The 21,507-nt window shown below is 42.0% G+C and overlaps 1 protein-coding gene across 2 annotated transcripts in view; it reads right to left on the bottom strand.

Annotated features, from left to right (window-relative positions):
• The window catches only part of IQGAP2 (IQ motif containing GTPase activating protein 2), a 125,842-nt gene that overhangs the window by 64,001 nt on the left and 40,334 nt on the right, over positions 1–21,507 (bottom strand). The window lies entirely within an intron of this gene.

Raw genomic sequence — 21,507 nt, 5'->3', positions numbered from 1 at the left:
AGTAGCAGTGAGGCTCTCGGTCCGCAGCGGTAGCCCAGCTCTCCTCCTTCCCCCACGGCACGTGGCAGCGCACCAGTTCCACCAGTGATTATACCAGTGACGTGTGCAGTGCCATAACTGAGGGAGGAGCAAAGCTTTTTCTGTTTGAACAACCCAACGCACGTTACGCGCTTCAGGGCCGTCTAAGAACGACTTGGCTGAAGCAGGTTCCCTCTGCTCACCAGCGGCAATAGCTTCATGTCAGACGGTGACTAGATCCTTCTTGAAGGTGATGTGCTACTTCCAATTTTTGCAATTCAGTGTTAATCAAGATATGAGATAGGAAACAATAATACATAACCTTTTCATAAGGCCAGTAAAAGACATAAAACGTTGTTCTATGTTACCCAGTATTTTATACTGAGCAGTCAAAAGAAACTGCTATGAAAGTAGCCCTGAAAGATCAGCACCCTAATCACTGGAACAGATGTTCCTTGCATTGGTGGTCTAAAAAAGCCTTGCAATATTGTTTTCATTTCTAGCTGCTAGAGCACATAAGAGCTGTAAATTTATTTAGTGCATTAATACTTTTTTTTTCTTCGCACTTAGGCAATTTCTGTTGTTGTTAAGAGGATATTGATATCATTACAAACGAACAAGAACGAAGCTGAAGACACTCGTTTGCTTTACGTAGCGTCGTTAGGGCAGACTCGCTGTGCGCGGCATGAGACCGCGTCACGGATCCAGAATCATCTCCAGAGGGGCGAGCTGGGAAGCCAGCACGCTGGGACCCAAGTTGAACGCGAGCCAGTGTTTCCTCACGACGGAGGAGAAGGTCGCTGCATCGTTTTGTTTCGTGTTAGAACTCGAGACAAATGACCTATTCCATTACACTCTTGGATTCGTTACAGGACATATGAAAGTTGTTTCACTGAAGCACAGACTACCCAAACAGCTCTTCAGGAAACCACTAGCCATAAATCTTGGACAATATCACACAAAGCTGCATGGAAATGAGTGTCATTAGGAGAACTGTAGTTTGCAGTGTAAAAGCTGTTTCAGTGAAATGAATGATTTCAGTGACACGTTTCTTTGCTTTGTCCCGCACTGCATATGTATGCTTTATGGGTGCATGCCTGGGACACAGTCATCTTTATTAATGATATTTTATAGACTGAATAAATATATACACTAGAACAAAACATCATATCATTTGTCTTCTGTAAAATATGATGTAAAGAAGAAAAAACCCAAAGAATGTTTACTCTAGTTTGTAGCAAATCTGGGCTTTGCCTGAGCCAACTACTTATTTTTATGGAATTTATTTCCTAAAGTTTGTCTTCTAGAAGAGTTGTACAGAGAGCAGAAAGAGCTTGCTGAGTAATGAATGAGAGGTATTCACCAAGAGCTCGGTTGGACCTTGCTGTCCGAGGAGTCATCTCCAGTGAGATGAACCACATGCCTCCTCCGCAGCGTTCAGCACATCACGCTAGATCCTTTACCCTCCCCAACCAGCTTCCTTGTGAAGACATTTTTAACATCTTTGGTCCAGGGAATCAAAAAAAGATTACGTAGGAACTTTCTTCGAAGCTACACACGCACATACACAAAAAGCTTTTCTCCCCTCTAGGGCAGCAATTCGCTACTTAAGAGCAACTTCTCCCTGTCTTAGCTCTCAGGTCCAAAACCAGCTTGGGGGATCTTCTCCCGAAACCTGGCCAGCCTTGCTCTTTGCCGCTCCGCTCCGCTCCACCACAAGCGGCTCTTCCTTGTGCCCCCCTTCCCAGTACAGCTGCAGGTCACCAGCAGAAAAACCTGCACATGTAAGCAGAAGCCCAGGTATTAAGAGTTAGCGGCCTTACGGCTCAACGTGAGTTAGGAAAGCCTTGCTAAGCGCTAGGATGGAAGGTTAGCGAGAACCAAGGCAGAAGACTAGAGAGGTTGAGACATCTCTACGGACAAAAAGTCAGCCTGCAGAGTGGGTCTAAGTTACAGGTTATATAACCCTCCAGAATTCCCGCTCCTATGGCACTATTTATAGCCTGCCACTGCTGAGAGATGGAGGAAACGATGCGTTTGGGTTTTACAAGCGGGCCCAGGCTAACCCAAGCTGCCCCGGCCCCCACAGAGCTCCCTCGAAGCTGCTGACCTAGCCTGAAAAAATTCTCTCCCCCTGCTTCTGCAGACCTCCTGTTTTTCAACAACAAAACAACTGTTTGGGATTTGCTTGCTGCATAGTGACGAGCCCATAAAATAATCCAAATCCATCCTGTTCTGGGGAGCGAGACTGCCCTCAGCTATTGCGTGGGTAGAGGGAAAACACAGGAGCAAACAGGAAACTGCACCAGAGAGAAAAAAAAAAAGAAAAAGAAAAAAGGACATCTAACCATACAAGGAGCAGCCCCCTTCAGGAAAGGAAGGCTAGTGACTCAGGGGAAGTGAAAGTTAAGTGGGGAAAGGTAAGGGGAGCAGATCTGGAAGACGATACAAATTTTTACATTTGCAGCTAAAATCTACAGATAATACTTCATCTAGAAAAAAAAACACAGGATGAGACCAGCCTGCAATGAGCCAGCTATAACTTAAGCTTTTGAGAATCAGGCTTCAGGAAAAGGAGACAGCTATGTATTACAGGTAGCACATTTTTGATCAATGTCAGGAAGGTGCAGCAAGAAAGGATTTGCTCTGTTTTACACGTATTTCAGAAGAAAAGCCTTAAAATTCACACAAAATCCTGCAAATATACAGATAAATCTAGAAGTTTTAGTTATACATACAGCCGCTCAACTCCGTTACTTTCTCTAGTATCTGTCAAGAGATCTGCAGCATTTTTTTCCTCCAATTCTTGCAATTATAATAGTTTTGTCCTGTTTGCAGTGATTCAATGAAAAGGGATTTGTGGTTCTAAGCAAAAAAAAAAAAAAAAAACATTACTTGTAAGGTTGCAAGGTTCTGCTTTTTAAGAGGTAATTCAGTAAGTTGATGAAAGTGATTATGTGATATGCTGCCTACAGCAGCAGACTGGACTAAAAAAAAAAGAAAAATCCAGAAATCCCTTCTACTTCTGTTTCTCTAAATGAAACAGGGGATATCCACCTGACAGTAAGGATTTATAGGTATCTTTGGAGCACTTTATTTTTCTTTGGAGGGAAAAGCAGCGTTGTCTTTGGCTCACCACTGTTTTTCCCGAGCACATAGTACTGCAGCCTCAGCAGTAGATTTTGATGACTGTTGCATGAACTGTTCCCCACAAAACCTAGTTAATGCCATGGCTATGCAAGACTTAGGGCCTATAACTCAATGTTGGACAGTATGTTTTTCTTCAGTATGAAACTTTTGCAATAAGACTATCATAACTATCAAACACACATCCTCATATCTATCATTTCTTTTTTCTGGCAATTCAATCTTATAACTAATATTGTGGTTTTAACAATCTTAATGTGCTGACAGGTGTATGCCATAAAAAGTAGCTGCAGGGTGAACAGGATGTTTATCTTGGTCACTACTTCGACTACAACAGCCAACCCCAAACTAATCTGTATTTAAAGCATCTTTCTCTTTTCTCAAAGCTCATGGCAGAAGATGAAATATTGCCTTTTCTGTTTTCTATTTTAAAGCAAGAAAGCAGAACAGAGAGGAAAGAAAGGAGTTTACAAATGACACTCTCAGCCCTATGGGCTAGAAAAAGGGCTGAAATGAAATAAAAACAGTGTCAGCCCCAGAGCTTAGATACTTGCCCTGGTCCAGGGATCAGGACAGCCCAGATTCAAGCCTATGTGATCCCAGGAGGAGGGGGAAAAGGGAACCTCAGGAGGCAGACTGAAACATGCAACAGCCCTGACGTGCTAGGCAGCATCAGCAAAAGCTTGCTTCCATTAAAACAATTCTGTAAAGCTACCCACGTGAATTTTAGTCTTGTCAGCTGAGTTTGAAGAAGTGTAAGCAGATGCTTTCCTGAAAAGAGACACTTGGGATCATAAATGCACCAGAAAGCAAAGCTAATTAGCTTTTATTTTCAGAATGCTGCAGTACTTGTCAGCACAAATGAGGGAATTTTGCCTTAAAACAAAAAAAAGAACAAGATGAGACCTAGTAAGTGGAAATAAATCTCCAAAACTTCAATTTCCAATACCGAGCATTGGAGAACCAGGCAGGAGAAAGCACTGAAGTACAGTTTCCATTTGCACTGCTCAGTTCTGTTTTTATTCTTGGCAATATGAGGCAGACAGAAGTTCAGCAGCGAGTTTCTGGCAAGATAACAATGATCACTTCTGTGCCAGACCTATGAGCAATAAACAGCGTACTGCTCACCAGGAGATTCCAGTTTCCAGATTTGATCGTACAAAACAGCAGCAGTATAATGAGATCAGCCTTGCACTTTAAAAGCAGGAGAAAATTGAATCTCAATCAAGACAAGGGTCAAGGGAACTGGAAGCACCAATACTGCACCATGAATTTAACCAGCTCTGAAGCTGTCATTAGCTGTCTGTGTGGTCAGCAAAACACATTGCTGGCTACAGGACTAGAAATATTTGAGCTAACATTCAGAGAGGAGAGCCAATACATTGCATACCCATCCAAAGCCCGCTGCGTTTGGCACATACTGGATATTGTGGCAGGATTTATATGTGCATTGCCCTGCCCTTTTGAATTTGTGCAGGACAGATCCAAAGACATTAGGTTTTTGTCTCCTGGGAAGCAGACCTCTGGAGAAGCAAGGCAAGACTCCAGAGTCAAAACTCAAAGCACGAGATGGTGCTATGAAAAAGGCATAGTAAAAACAATGTAAAGATAATTTACTGCCCGGTTACTACTTCCCCGGCTCTCAACCACAGCCTTTCCAGTCTCTCTAATGATACCAGCGTGCACACACCCTGTGGAGCAGTGAAACAGACTTCTGACCTAGAGAGTAATCTATAGAGATCACATTTCAAACAGAGGATAAAAAAATCTTAATAGAAAAAACAAAAACAACAGCAATCAACAGAGTCTCAAAGCAAAATGTTAGAATCTAACTGCAAATGCCTGTGAAGTAACAGGATGTTGTTTTAATCAGAGTTTTTATTTAAGGTATTTCAAATAAAAATATACAATAGTTTAAAACAGGAGAACTGGCCTTTTCATGTTCCAGATGACTATGTCTCTAGTTTCCGAAACTAAAGATTTGTTAAGAAATCTCAGCTTTCAACTCTTCACTTGCTTTTTTCTTTTTAGGGCTAAAAACCAAAGATTTTTCACCATCTCTGAAAGGTTTAAAAAGGAAGATGATAGCAGCAGAATGGAGCTAGCAGTATTGCTTAGCTGACCACGGATGAAGGTGGTGTTGGTTTGTTAATGAAGAAAGAACGTATTTTACCTTTGGAATTTGTTCTCATTAGAATACAAGCTTTAGCATAATACAGCTACTGAACCAGAAATCTTAGGAAAAGTTTGTTTCACAAACAGCCTCACGTTGTTTGCAGAACAAATTCACACAAAACTTCCAGCCGTTCAGTGAAAACAGACAATTTGGCTGCCTTCACAGCAAGACTTCTAGCAAATACCTGCACAGACTCTCAGGCCCCACTTCGAGGGCGTGCAGAGCAGTGACGGAGCAGGCAGCTCAGAGCTGCTTTCTTCAGGCTTCTTTTCACACTCTCTGGTGCATTCAGCCCCAAATCTTGGTTACAGTTGGGAGCCTTGGCTCAGCTTAGAGCTATAGCTCTTGTGCTGACAACTTACTCCTGGAGCCAGACACCCTGGAAACAGGATCTCCTACATTTGAGGCTGTAATTTCATACTCCAGTGACAGCCTCCCCTGAATCTGAAAGCTTAACCATATACTTTATGGTTAATGCTTTATCTGAAAGCAGTCAACATTTTGTGATAATGGGTTGCTTCAGCAGTGTGGGAAAAGATGACTTGATGCAGGTCATTCCAGTCACAACCGCTTACACGCAAACAGCACGAAAAGAGCAGCAAGGAGGACATCATGACTTACTCGGCTACACAAGATCTCAGAACTTCAGTTGGGAATGAAAATTGAATACCAAGTCATTTAGTAACAGATATTTATTATTAACTAGTAGCATTCTAATTTATTACCCTTCCAGACGTTAGTTCAAAGCTGCACATCTCTCTGGGTCTCCAGCTAGTGTAAGATTTAACAGCATCTTGACTTATTTTCATGACCAAGTCTTATAAATGTTAGAGAGGATTCTTTGACCTCCAGTAAAACCTACACTAGCAATTGAAAGCAAAGAAACACTTAATGTATCGATCCTTCGTACACAAGTATTAAAATACTATGGATATTTATGAATCTTTGTGTTTTATTGTAATGTGAGTTGTGCACACCTGTGTGAAGGTAGTTGCAACATTCATCTCCCTGATCAAAGCACTCCTGATGAACTTCACATTCAATTTACCTGAGTAGAAGCGAGAAGCAATGACTCGCCCCTCTGTACAGCACACAAATAGCAATAAATCATTTCAGCAACATTTTTCCACACCAGATTTCTGCTGCCATGGAAACGCTGCCATATTTACAAAATAATCTTGAAGGTGTTATAAAAGTCTGGTTCACAAGATGGCAGTACAGATACTATTAGCTATTTTAATCTGTTTTAGTCCACTGGTCCCTTATGTGGGTTAATCAGCGATTAGAGTCCGCAGGGCAACCTGCTGCTCCGGAAAGGTGCCGGGGAGCCTGGGGAGCGCCGGCACAGCCCCGTGGCTCCGCAGCCGCTGCTCACCCTGCTTACTCAGCAGTTCTCCCGTAAAAAAAGACCATCCACCGAGGAGACAACATCCCGTATGCCACAGCAACACGCGCGCCTGCATTTCCTCGCAGCCCCCAGCATCTGCAATCAGAACAGGCCGTTTTGCTGCCTTTTCCGTTTGCAGCGACGTTAAGATTTAGCGCTGCGTATCAACCACAAACTCCACAACTGTGCTGTGAGATAACGCGCTGAACGGGGCCGGGGCTGACGAAGCCCGAGGTGATCGTCACGAGGAGGGCTCGTCTCCTTGCCCCGCTCTCGGCCGGGCTCCGGGAACGAAGGGAGCTCGGTCGAGCCTGGCAGGAGAGGGGAAGGGGTCCTGGGAGGGCAGCTCGCTCTGCTGGAGGAGGCTGGACAGCCACAGCGACTATTTCTCCATAAGAAATGTCACCTCACACTTGAGAGAAAGGACCGTACTCAACAAATTACCTGACCAAAGAACATGGAAATAAAAGATAGCTATATTAAGCTGGTGTTCAAAAACCTCGAGAAAACAAAATATCTGAGGGAAAATATAGGTTGAAATACCCTATTTGACACTAAAAATTGAATTTCCTTTTGGAGGAAAACAGAGAGAGTGATGAGACCGGTCAGTCATCTCCTAAGGACCATGCAAACTGTGTGTAATTAAGTTTGCGTAGCTCAGATTCACGTGTATCACATGGATTCAGAGTTCAGATCAGTGTCAAAAGGAGGCTCTGCAACAGGCAGCAGAGGCTGCAGCAGCAGACGCACAAGTCCTTCCTGCACTGGTTGCTCAGTGGCCCCTGGAAAGCCTTATTTAAGACAGATGACAAATCCGAATCATTTAAATGAAATGTAGGTAGTACCTCTCCATAGCAAGTCCCACATAAAAACACAAAGGGTCTCCCCCAACCCTACAAATCAAAGTGATGTTTTTATCTTAAATGGAGGGAAGTGCGATTGAGCATATGACCATAGCTATACTTAATTTTTTGTCAGTTTATATAGACGCTGATATGATAGATGTTTTTTATTGCTGTGGCTTTTTTTTTTTTTTTTTTTTTTTTTTTTTTTTTGGTAAAAAAGACATTTTCCTGAACACACAAGCTCTGGTGAACCAAACAGAACACCTGCGCTCAGCGACGCCAGGAGCGCAGTTTAGACTTGCGCATCACGCTGCCTTGCTATTTGCTACCGTAGCTTGGTTTTCTCTGCCCACCGTGATGTCTGTGACTGCAATATAGTAATACACTTCATGGCATTCCCCCTCCACCCCCCATCCCAGCATTTAGTAGTTCAGATTGACCAGTTTAAAGGTTTCTGGTCCAAAACAATTCAATAATCACTCAAGCAGCCATCTTGAGTGGTGGTGTAACTGTGTTTTGATTTGTAGCAAAGAAGTGCCCTTTTAATAAGCCACTAAAAGGTTACAGTAGAGCAACTAATAACAGCCTGTATATAATCATTCACTCCATAGCCCTGATAATCCTAAGCCACAGCTAGCCTTTGCCCAAAGCCTGTGCCCCACCAGGGCAGAAAGCAATCAGTATCAGAATCCACAGAAAATGGGGTTTTAGAGGCTACAACATGCCCTACGCAACAGTGACACTGGTGAAGACTACTGTGCAAGCTAAACCAAACCTGCCAGCCAGGACACCGGTGCCTTTTGCTCACCTCCCCAGCACATTGCCAAACATGTGGCTTTCAGCCCTGCCTGCCCTTGGAAAAGGGCTGAAGAAACACCAAAGTGACCCTTGGCTTTACACTGCGATCCAACATTTGTGCGCTTGCCCGTTAGCGCTGCACGAGCCTTCCACGTGCGTATAGGTCCTTTGCGTCCAGAGGGATGTGCCATTACCTTTCTTTGCAGAGTAGAAACCAGATTACGCACTCATTTGCATAGCAAACTCTTTCCTAGGATAGAAAAGCAGACTGGAGACGTGCTGCCGAGGTGGCTTCAGCAGGTAAACATCTGTGTTGTACAGGTGTTAAAACCAGGTCTGTAATTTGAGACCAGCAAGAGAAATCACAGCTCTACCTGCAAATCTGCATGCTTAAATGATGACTGATGCAGCTGGGCCAGCAGAAACTACGCCAGCCTGAAGATTGTATCCGAGGCCACGCACAAGATCAACGAGCAGAGCAAGAAACCAAACTCGAGCACAGGTAAGACCCAAGGTGCTGTCCTGACTCCCTGACCAGTTCATTTCAAGTCCACTGAATTGAATTCAGGTATTTTTATGTTTTAAGGTCTACACCTGACAAAACGAAATGCTGTGTCTTCAAAGAAAAGCTATGAAAGCAATCAAGAGCACGTACGAAGGCAGGGAGCGCACAGAAAGTCTCCGAGAAGCACAGCTACCAGACAGGCAGCTGGGACTCTTAAAGAATAGGTGCAGGACAGCAGCCAAGTAAGAATTAAAAGACATGGGTGAGTAAAAAAGATGTTAAAGTGAAAAGACTGAAACAGCCAGCTTGTGCAAGGCTGAACTGTTGTTAAAGGCATTTAGTGTTATGTAAACACCGCAAAAGGCAATAGCAGGAGGGAGTTCTCAAAGTTGAAACCTTGTCTTATGTCAAAAGAAAGGGATGGCAGAGGAACAAGAGAGAACCCAATGCATTTGGGTGAGCAATTCCATGGCACAGCACCTACAATTAACTTTTTTTCATTTTTTTCCATGCTATTGCAAGTAATGCTCTCCTCAATCACTCCCATTTCTAACTGTTGGAAAACCAGTCAAAATGGCTTTGATGTATTCACCTACCTACTTAATGACATCTCTAAAATTTTGTGAAGCATACACATACCAATCAGGCCTACGGAAGATGAGAAAAACATAGGCAGCAGTATGACAGCCTTTAATAATCTATAAATAAATGGAAAAAGTAAATTCATAGTACAGATTAGAAACCAGGCATAAAGATTACAGTCATGTCTCTAATCAAAATGCATTTCTATGGATTGAGGAACTGCTGCTAATGTTGTTTTACACTGATGAAACTGAGCAGTCCTCCTATAACACAGTAGTTGAGAGCTAGGTGTCCACGTAAAGCAGCACGAATCATGAAGATACTCCACATGAGACACCATTAACTGTGTCATAGTCACTTCGTAACTACTGAAGAAAAAAATCCATTATCAAAACAAAAAAAATCACAATAGTGTCTGAAGCCTAATGTTTGTCATCAGACTATCAACTAAAAATTACTGCAGAAAACAGTCTTCCAGGATCATCTCATTGTTTCAATTTCAAAAACAGATAAACTGTTTTCTACAGTGATCTGAGGCAACTAGCAAGCACTGATTTATGTCAAGAGCATTATTCAAAGTTCGTATACAATATAAGGATTCAAGCTCTTGGTGAAGACCCAAGTATAGTTTTATCAGTGCAAGTTGAATTTTTACTGAGTTCGTATGACTAAAAGCAACATAAAATACATAAAAATCTCAAACACGTCTTCCAGACAATACTTAAACAGCTAGGGAAAAGTATCACACCTTTCTTCATGAAAAAGCACATGAAAAACCTGAGTGTCAGAACAGCGTGGCTCAGGTGCAGCCCCCCCTTGCAACAGCCTCTGTCAATGGGAAGAGGCAGCAACCGAGCAAAGTTTGAAAGCAAAACTGCAATTTAAAAACTAGGCTGGAAAAAAAAAAAAGAAACCTGACAATACTTGCCACAGCAAACATTTAAGTGTCATTAACAGCATCTCATGCAGTCAACACCTAGTGTACTGCCTGGTGGCAGTGCTTCGGTTTAAGGACTTTGAGATCTCCGTTTCCAGCATTTGCGCACATGAGACAATCCTGTCTCCAAGCCCATACAATGCAATGCCCTTATCAATCCGAACAATCACGAGGCGATAAAGATCTACCACCTACACCGCAATATTCAGGTTACCCAAGACGGCAAGAGAGGTTCCAGAAGTTCTTAAATCAGCCCAGAACCTGCCAGTCTACAGACAAGATATTGCGCACTGGAAAGCGAGCGCTAGCCAGACACCACTTGATTGAGGGGCAACAGGTCTGTCCAAGTCTGGCTTATGGGCACATGATGTATAGTACTAGTGCAGAAAAAGAAAAAATCACTTACCCTGTCCAAAACACGGCACCGCTGCAACAGCCGCCAACAAGGCAGAACAGCAGGCGGCTCGTAACCTGCCACATCCAACCCAGCAACGCTGCGGGGAGGAGCTGCACGACCTGGCCACAGTGCTAGATGGTTACCTATCATCTGGTTTGAACGTGGGTTTTGGCATAAATAGGACTGCCCAGCAGGACAGCAGATGCTATATGCATAGAAAGCCCTATAAAAAAAAAAAGCTTCTAGACTATTAAAGACTATTGAAAGGACCTCAGTGGTTTTATACAAAATAACTAATTGGCAAATGTGAAAAAGCATTCATTTGTTTCCTTACTCATACACAGAAGAAATTTAAAGTTTGAAGAAAAGACTTAATAACAATCCTAAAGTATTTCAACCTATTTATGGAACATACTAACTTCAATAATCGTCCTTCCAGAAAGGAAAGTTTATTTGAACCCTTTGTGAACCTTCAGTTGCACAAATCTTAGAAAGCAATTTGCACAGTAATTGCAATAAAATTCCCTGAAAGGCGAGAATTACAAAAAATTAAATGGAAACAAAGCTGGTTCAATCAATATAGTCTATGCTGTTTGGAGACAGATAAGGAAATACGTGTAGCTCCTCCCCCAAGATCTCCAATTGCTTTCAGACACAGGACTCGCTTAAAACCCTCTACATGGGGCAAAGGAAGTAGTGACATGAATTTGTTTTGAAATCACAAAAATGAAACAAGCCCAGGACTGACACCCAGGCATCCCGATTAGTCCCGTTCATTAGGGAACTCATTTTTAAGTTCGGAAATCTCCCTTCACTGTTGCCAGTAACAGGTTGCCGCACTACAAGAAACACACGAGACCACCCTACAATTCCATATATTAAAAAATGACGCATCGCTAGTATCTCAAGACTTGTGCAAGGTGCAGCTGCATTCACCGAACTGAAAATTGGCAGGACAAGAGAACAAATATTAGAATACCCGCCAGGATTGCTCCCGAGGTTTCCTTCATGAACACAAGTTGGTCCAGAGGGGGAGATGAAGGCAGAGGTGGGACAGGGTCTCCGGGGGGCGGCCCACGGCCGGGAACAAGAGCGCTGGAGGAGGGCGACCTGCCCGGCGTCCGCAGCGCGCGCGACCCGCACGCCAGCCCAGCCAGCTTCACCAGCGCCTGAGGTCTGGATGCGAGCGTGGGAAGCAGTATTTGGAAAAGGGAGGAGCATCGCCTGTGCTCGCAGTAGATTCCTCTAAAATACGGAATCTAAAATTACTTAAGAAGGTGTCGGGAAAAAGAAAAAAGAGCCGGAAAGCCAGCCGTAGCGTACACAGGCGCAGCTCGCAGCTCTAGCGCTGACACACACCACCTTCGTCACTGGACGGCACGGCTCCCACGACGTCTGCACGCTTCTTGGATACCCGTGAGCAGCGCGTTTTACTCCAGCTCTCCACACGAAGAGGGTGCAACGCAAAACACACCCATGCGCCTCTCCTCCTCCTCGGGAAAGTTAAAACGTATCTTCACATAGACTTAACGTTTCAGTTGCTGCTAGTTTTGAGCATAAAAGCCTTACGCTTGAAGACCATATTTCAGGAGCACACGCAGTCTTGCTGTGAAATAATAAAAAAAGGTATGCCCAGTCAAGTTCCCTCTCCACAAACATGTATTTTTGCTGTGCAGAAGGTGCAAGTAATTTTTCCCACTGAACTGCAAAAAAATTCTTGTAAAAAGTTTCTTCTGTTTAAAGCAGAAAAAGGGGACCGAGCACTGCCCTTTTGCTGTTACTGCTCTCTTACAGCAGAGAGACACGCTGAAACTTTGGGGTCTTCCAGTACCCGCTTCAAAGAGGAGACGTTCCCGGAGGCAGCCGCTCCCCGGCTGCCCGCGCCGCTGCTGGCTTTCCCAGCGCGCTGCAGTAAGGGGAGCTCCCCCAAAGCGAGTAAGGCACGTATCCGTCCGGTTGCAGAGTCCGACCTTACCCGAAAGCAAAATAACCGTCTTCCATAGCATTAAGTTCTCAAGCAAACCAAAGCTTTCGCACAATCCACACTTGTAATTTGCTTTCAACATATTTGCTAAAGTGCAGTAACTTCATCCTACAGTGTCAAATTAGAGCAGTCCTTTGGAGTTCAAAATCTGTGTTCAGAAGATATCTACCTGCATCCTTCCCTGTTGCCCTCTAAGGAAACACAGATTAAGTCTGTGTTTATGCAAGTTAGCGTGGGTAATACATAACAACATAAAGTCTTACTGAAAATGCAGTAATATGTTAAAAGCTGTTTGAAAAAACACACTTCCACCATTATAGATGTGTCAGAACTTGCATCTAAAAGGAACTAAGAGGTGTTAATTCCAAAAAAAAAAAAAAAAAAAAAAAAGAGAGAGAGAGAGAGAGGAGGAAAAAAAAGAAGCATTATTCAATAATTTAAGGTGATTTAAACATCCAATATCTAGGTTTGGAAAATATATATACACACACACATGCACCCACACACTTGAGGAGTTTTGATGTCACTGTACGAGACGAGCGTCAGAGCTGCGGCAGCCAAGCAGAACAAGCATCTCTGCAAAGGGCACGCAAGAACTGAGAAAGCCTGAAGTTTTGTCTGCCAACATCTATAGAGTGACTCCTTCGGACTCTACCTCTGCAGGGCACTGCTGTGAGGGACAGACACTCTGCAAACACACTAAAGCAAAAGTTTAAGGTTGTGGAGAAAAAAGCGTACAGAAGATACAGAATATACAACCAACCCAGTGAGCCAAACAGGGACAGGAAATAAGCAGATGGGATGAATAGGATGTGCACAGCTTCTCCCTGAACGGGAAGTTCAATATATGCACTTGACTGCCACTGAAAATTGAAAATGAAGTATTTAATAATTACTGTTTTTCCACTAATACTCTTAAGCTTATGTTACTTTTCAGCAAATGTAAATGACATTTACGCACAGTAACAGACAGTAGACACGGTTTGAAAAGAAATCCCAGACTCCTAAGCTTTTGTGTCCATCAGCGGCTTGCTGCAAGTACGTCGTCTCTTTTCTTCCTAGCTCTGCTGAAAACCAGCAGAATGTGCCCAGCATACACACAGCATAATGTCCCAACTCAAAGATATCCCCTCTCACTCAGACAAAGAGCTGGAAATTATTCTTTTCTAGATATCTGCACAAAAGTGCTTTTTGTGTTCAAGACGGCTGGCTAGGGGAGAAAGAGTGTTAGCACTTACCCTTCAGAAATAAGTTTTTCTTTCTTCTTTTCACTGATTGATTCCTTTGCACTTACGTTAAACGAAAGATAAGCTGTTCTTCCCAATACGACTTTGGTGGCAGATGCAGTCTTTAGATATGAACAGCTTGTTAGGAAAACCCAGACTGAATTGCAGATTTATAAATATAGATGTTATCCTTGAATTATAGTACACTCCTTTCACATAGCTTGCTTTATGTAAACACTGCCTCCCTGCTGCATTCTGGCCTGCTTTGAAAAGATATTCTCCGGCACTGCAACACTAGCCTGCAAGTATACCACATCTTGTAATGAAATAGTTGCAGCTATGGGAGAGCCTAATAAGCCAACCATATACAACAATAAATACAGTCAAGGAAAGTGAAACCGTGTACTAAATACAGAGTGCTCTTACTTTTTCAGTAAGTTTGCATGCATAGCATTTTTGAACTATTTTCAGTATATACGTATTCTACTACTCCAAAAACACCAGGGGAAACACTGCTGGCAAAGATCAGCTCCCAATCTATCTCACATTAGTACTATGACCAATCAGAACTTCCTTACATGCAAATGTTAGCAACACTTTTAATAGGCTAACTGAACAGAAACTTTACATGCCTAAAATACATTTTGTTTTTTAATCAAAACAAAGGTATTTGCTTACTTATGGAGTGGCACCATAGAGTAATCACTATATAGCAGTAACCACACATCTGTCATTACTTTGAGGAATTTTATTAAAAAATGATGGTGGGCAAAACTCAAATACTGCCTTTATGTTGCCGGTTACCACCATTCAGCACTGGCCAAAATTCAAACCCTGTCAATTACCATTCCTTTTCGGGTATCTAGATGAAATAGCAGTACTATACATAGGAACAAAAAACTAATCTGTGAAGAATTGTAGTTCTTTGGTTTAAGTAGTCTTTTTTAGTCTTTCTCCTTGTTTCTCCAAGAATTAACCTACTTTTCCCCTAATTTACAGCAGTCAGCATTGCCTTCATTCTGCATTTTTCTAAAAGCTAAAGAAGTTCTTTACAGAACTTTCAACTAGATCTGTTGCTGCGTTATCCAGACTCTTGAAATAAATTTAAGGTTATTGTAGCAGCTTCCATGAGAAGTACATATTCCTGCAAGCACACACGTAAGATTACCCAATAGTCCTTTCAATTACCCGCTTTTGGATCCATAGATCTTTCACAGTCAAACTCCGGTCTAATAGTAGTAAAATTGTTTCAGCCCTGTTCAACACATGTGAATTCGCATTGCCAGGGCTTTTAGAGAGCAGACTATTCAAGTCAAGAGAAAGCAGTACTGTGCAACAGCAGCAGCTGATCTCATAGAAACTGCAGTACTTGAGGGCTGGTTTAATTTTCCTTGAATATTGTGGGATTTCCACCAATGGCTTTAGATACGAATGGTTTTATTATACTTCATTTTTATTACAAATAATTGTTTATTGACACTCAAATACATCTAGAAATATTAAAGTACTGTATGTACAGTATAGGACAAGGCTTGAAATGTAAGCGACTTGGAAGAAGAGAGGAATGCATTGTATTCTGTTTTAGTCGGTCTATTTTGCAGAAATCTATGGGTTTTCACCTCATGGTCATATTTCTCTTTAGCAATGCATTTCTAACCTCTGAAGGGCAATTATCTGCATCAGAATTAATAACATTTTATGTTTAATGCTCTTTAGTTACTGGCTAGTGGAAGGGTAGTCTTTTCTTATGGTTCCAGTCAAATGAATATGCAAGGAAGTAGACTATGGGGAATCCTCTTCCAGAAGATAAAGGCAGTCAATCCCGACTGATCTAACTATGCTAGGTCCAAGATGTGACCTGGGTTAGGGATAGTCAATGAGCAAAGATCTCTTTTAGAAAGAGGTTTAAGCTACAATAAATTGGAGTTAAACATTATAGTTAACTTAGAGTCGAATATAGTCTTACAGAGAACATCTGTTTGCACTCTGGTTACAATGATCAGAAGCAGCAGCAGAGGCACACTCCTGCAGCAGGCACAGCCAGCACTATCACAACAGCAAATGAAGTGCACAGGCTGAACATGTAAATTTTCCTTGCTCAACACTATGCTTAAATACAGGTGGGTCAGTTCACAATCCAGTATTTATTCAATATTTAGTTTTTAAATGCAGAATACAGTGACAGATGAAGTGGTAAGAGACATGCTGCTAGAATCATTTGTCTTGGGGATACACTGCATACTGTATTCCCAGGCCAGGGTTAGACATGTGAAAGTTTGACAGTTAGTAGCAAATTCCACATACCTTCCTGAGGCAGTAGAATTCAGGTTCATATGTCTGCCAGCGACAGGAGGTGAACAAAAGGAGAAGAAACAAATGGAATTCATAGCCTGTTCATTTTCCCAAACTTTGCCTGTTAGCCTGTCTTGCCTTTGCCATTTTTTAAAGAGTCATTTTGGAGTGAGGAGACTTTGGCTCCCACCTCATTCAAGACAGTTTTGCAGTATCACACCTGCTGGTGCTGGGCAGACCAGGAGCCCTGGATAGTCTGTTTATCAGGGCTACAGAACATCCCGAGCTGTCTGGGAGAAGGAAAGACTAAGAAGGTGAGTTTCTCCTGAGGGCAAACCTTCCCTGGGGATCCTGCAGGCAGCACAGGGGCCTCAGGCAAGCAGCAGCTTTTGGGAACCCGTGGGAGGGGAAAGGGGAACACGACAAAACATCTCATTTCAATATATTATTTTAGACATTTACATCTATGAAATTGTGTCATACCACTTACTCTAAGGTGGCAAAGGCTTTGATCTCAGTGTTGTTCTAAGGTACAGGTGGCCAAAGAAGTGAGCACGCTGCCTTCCTCCCCGTCCCGTTCTCCACTGCTCACTCTCTGCTTTTGTGGCTGCACCAGTGTGCCCAGGGACGAGCTGGACTGGGGAACTCATCCAGCTGAGAACCAACACAGCAACACACAGTACACCTGTGAGTGCTTGACCAGATCCGTCCCCTGGTCTGACACACTGCTTGGCTGCATGAACTAGCGCTGGTGCAAAGGAGACAGCAGGAGAATGGGATTACTCAGCTTAAAATCATCAGAAAACATGGTCAAGGAATGCTTCAGGGTTTCTTTATGCATTGTGCACTACCACTGTATTTAATAAATGCACATGCAATTCTTCTGACGATAGAATTGTACATCTGATATTTAGCTATTTCCTTTTTTTCCCCTTGTCAGACGAATTTCTAAATAGCCCTTGGTTTGTACGTGAACTATTATATTACCCAAATTACATCATTTTCTGGCAACTATGGCTGGCATAGCGTGTGAGTCACTTTCCAAAACTAGGGGGAGAGCTGCACTAGGGAAGAACGTGTGATTCAAAGATATGTATTGTTCTGGCAGAGCGTGGGGTCCACTCGAGTTCAGTTGCTGCTCAGTGCTGAATATAGACTAAAATCTCAGTAATGGCTTAAATGAAAAGGAGCATCTGAGAGAAGCAAGCAGGCAGATACACAACTGCGAAAGTGTAGTTTAAAAAAACTGGGGCTACGTTATCCCCGGCTTGCCTGTGTTCTTTTTATCAATCTTCAATGCAAATGTGCAAACATACATTTAACTATTAATATTAATTAGCTTACATGCGTTTGCCAGCTAACACAGTTTACACAGCTCTAAGTAGCAAGCTTGCTGTCCTTGTGCACAAGGCAGGAGCACAGGGCTGACAACAAGCCTTTTCTACACAGCTCCATCCAAAGCTTTCAATTAATCAATCTGAGAAATAGATGGCAAAGAGACCCAAAACACTATGGAAACAATTTCTCATTACAGAACATCTTGAGGAATATTACTAATTATCACATAAGTGTTTCCAGTTCTTCACTGAATCCAGACAGTTATCCACTCTGGGAAGAATGTTTCCTCTTTAGTCACTAATTGGATCTTGTTTGCAAAGCCAATCTTTGTTGCAATCCAACACAGCTTGGGAACCGGGGTACTATGGGGGCAGAAGTTTAAATGCCTCTCCAAAGCGGTCAAAGACACTAGAAACATTGTCCACACACAAAAGGATGGGGCTTATTACCACGTTATCATTTTCCTTTTCTGTTTTATGAGGTCTTACCTAAGCTACAAAGTACTAACCCTTTTCCAGAGGTATTAGCAGCACCTGATCTCACACAAATGCAAAGTCCTATTTAACATATGTATTAATCAGGAAGGCTAATTATACACTGAATCATTTGCTTTAAATACTATGCGTTAGACAGATTTATTAATTGCTTAAGTTTGGGAAACTTAGGAGAGGAAGCTGTTCCAAGACAGACCCACTACCGCTCAATTAAAGCGATGGTGCACACCTGAATAGGGCATATTTTGCTGTATGTAAGTCTTCCCGCTTCAAACTCAACCTAACTGTTCTTGCCAATAACAGGATTACCTCAAAATGTCAGAAATTCAGTGACCAGTTTACTGCAGTTTCTCTCTTTTCACACTGCAACAACAGCTTGGACACTTCAGAAGATACCACATGCAGTCACGATAGCAATAGTGTCTGTTCAGAGGTCACAGCAGTTCTGATGATTTACGTATAACCTATGCATTTCGCGTGAGGTTCTGCTCTTCGGCAGGTTAACAGACATGGTAAAGAATGACCACCAAGTTTTAGTTTTGTATAATGTTTGACTACCAAAAAAGTCTGTTTCACCTTTTGACTTTCATACACTAATGGAATATCATATTTGCAGTACAATTATTCTTTAAACAAACAGTCACTAAGAAGGTTCCTTGAGGTAAGCCGGTCTAAGTTCAGATTCTGCTAAAGCTTTGTCTTTGAATGTTAAAAAAAATAAAATAAATAATAATAATAAAAAGATTTTATTCTATCAAACCCTGATGGTGTGCCTTTTCGAGGGGTAGGAGCAGGCCCACCGGTGCAAACAGTTTGCCTTGCCTTGTATCAAATTTAAATGCAGAGTTCTGAATACTAATCATTCTAATGCCAGGAAATCCGTACTGGTTCCTATATTTTACATAAAATGAATGCAAAATGATTTGAGAAAGAAAGATTCAGGATTTTCAGGATTTTGTCTACTTTTGCAAGTTAGAACAAATACCATTGACTATTCCTACAGTCTTTTACTTGAACACCCTAGAACAAGAGGACAGTAAACCAGCAGTTAAATCAAACAGGCAATATGACTTCTCAAAAAAGATAGAAAAGATGAAGTTTTCCCTGAACCTCTAAAAGAGGTGGAAGAAAAGAGGAGAGTGCAGTTCTTTGCAATGAGTGAAAATGGCTTTGCTCAATTCATGCACTTCACTGGGTCTAGATGGAGCAATCATGGTAGTATTAAACAGATCAGGTCTTTGATTAAAGAGCGACTTCCTCACAGGTTGTCTGATGGTTGAAGAAGTAGCAGTAACAAGTTCCTTTTGGGGTCAGTCAGATCTGTCTGTCACTGTCACACCTACAGTAAAGTTTAAACCGACAAGAGGAAATCGTACTTCTAACAGCAAACAGAAGATCTAGGGAAGCTCTTCTGTGGTATCATTTTGGGTTTTATCAGTTAGAATAAAATAGTGCACAGGTTTGTACGTACTACTTACACTTGTGCTCAAAGGTTAATTCTCCAGTCAGAAACCACTAGACTAGCTAGGTCAGGTGTCTGTTTTGATAAATCCTCTATAAATACTTAGAAGAAAAAACTGACTACATCCAAAATTGTTACTTTTCAGACCAAGTTGTCATCTACTTACTCACGCAAACAAGTACCTTAATTTCATATTACTCCAAGGTCGTTCATCATTCTTAGTAAAGGGCTTGGTAAAGGGTTAAGTGTGGGAGGCTCTCAGGACCTGAAAGTGAGAGTTAACTATTTGCTTTGTCAAGTGTGCAATGCAACGCAATTTCCTCCTGCTATGACGAAAAGGCAGGCACACTATCAGGAAACTCAAACGGTTCAGAGGATTGGAACAGTCTTAAAGGTTGTCTCCCAAACAGAAAATGTTTGTGTTAGTCTCAAATTTCATTGAGAAACTATTCTGAACCTGCATATCAGAAGCACTCTAGAAAGCGTAAGTTTGAGTGACCATTACCCAGGTTGGACAGGAGACCCCATAGATCTCTGCTTTGCCCCCAGCATAGTCACCACAGACTCATAAATACATTTTACTAGTCTCAAAATCCTTTGAGTCTCAATTTCTCAGAATTAAACAGAGTAATTTTTCAGCGGGTTGTTTCTATCAGCTATTTACTTCAGAGGATTAACTTGTAAGGTCTATGGATAACTTGTGAACCCAGGTGTAACCAGAGGCCAAAGAAATGCAGCAGGTTTGAAAATAGCCTCAGCTCTGAGTACTATTACCAGCCCTAAATTTCAGGTACAGTAATTCAGACTTTTTTGCATAAACAGTATTGGGCATGATTCAAACAGCTGTTTTAGCAAGTGTAATCCTTATTTCCAGTAGCTGTACTATATGAGAACACACAGATGTATACAGATGGTGTAAAAGAAGCAGCAGTCCCAAGGACTGTGCTCAAAGTTACTCATCCAATGATATCGAAACACAGCACTTACAGAACCACTTTAGGCTCAAATTCAGTCAACACTTTTTTTGTATACAAGTCTAGACATTTTCCTGTACGTTTATGTGGAATGCACAAAAGGTTGTAAGAGGGAATAATGCAATTTTCCTTCGGACCATTGAGTTATTCTGCTCAGCTGCTGCTCAATATTCTTAGTGTGACAGATGATAACTTTTCAAGCTCCATGGAGAACAAAAGGTTGTTGCCTGAGGATAGGACAGTGTTACCTCAGCATCTTAAAGATTTACATGCTTGTCCTTTCTTGAAGAGGTCAGGATACTTCATTAGGAGACAATTTCATAAGTTAACCATTTAATTTTACTTGAATACTACCTCTATGCATGCTGACTATAAGTACACCCTCTACAAGCTTAGGTATTGTAGCAGAGATGCTAATAGCCAGCATAGAGTTGACCCCCTGGAAACATCAGGTTTGAGGTTAAAGTTATGTAACCTGTCCACCTTTAGCAGTCAGAGTAAGTGCCAAAAGGCTGTGTTCCTCCCACTACCCCTTAAAATGACAAGCACACTAACAAATGCCATTTTCCTATAAAACTGCTCAGCACAATCACATAACATCACACATCAGTTGAGGTTGGAAGAGACTTCTGGAGATCTAGTGTAACCCCCTGCTCAAGCAGATTCACCAGAGCATGTGCCCCGGGATAGTAATACCAGATAGTTTTACATAAAATGTATATTTTAAGCCTACTATATTTAAAATGTTTTTGAAACTAAGCAATATTTAATTACATTTTAAAAGAACAAGAATTAGCTTTCCAAAAACTAAAGCTTTTTTTGAATAATTTACAAGAATGAAGAGGAAAATAAGGTTTTCTGCTACCTACTGAAGTCCCCAGAACATCCTCCTCTTTATGAATTTTCGTATGCTCGATAGTGCTGGCCTAGATGGTTTCTCTAATA

The sequence above is a fragment of the Rhea pennata genome, chromosome Z, assembly GCF_028389875.1.
Source record: "Rhea pennata isolate bPtePen1 chromosome Z, bPtePen1.pri, whole genome shotgun sequence".
Lineage (NCBI taxonomy): Eukaryota > Metazoa > Chordata > Aves > Rheiformes > Rheidae > Rhea > Rhea pennata.
Note: the sequence above shows the minus strand (reverse complement) of the source record. Positions and strands in the feature narration are given on the sequence as shown.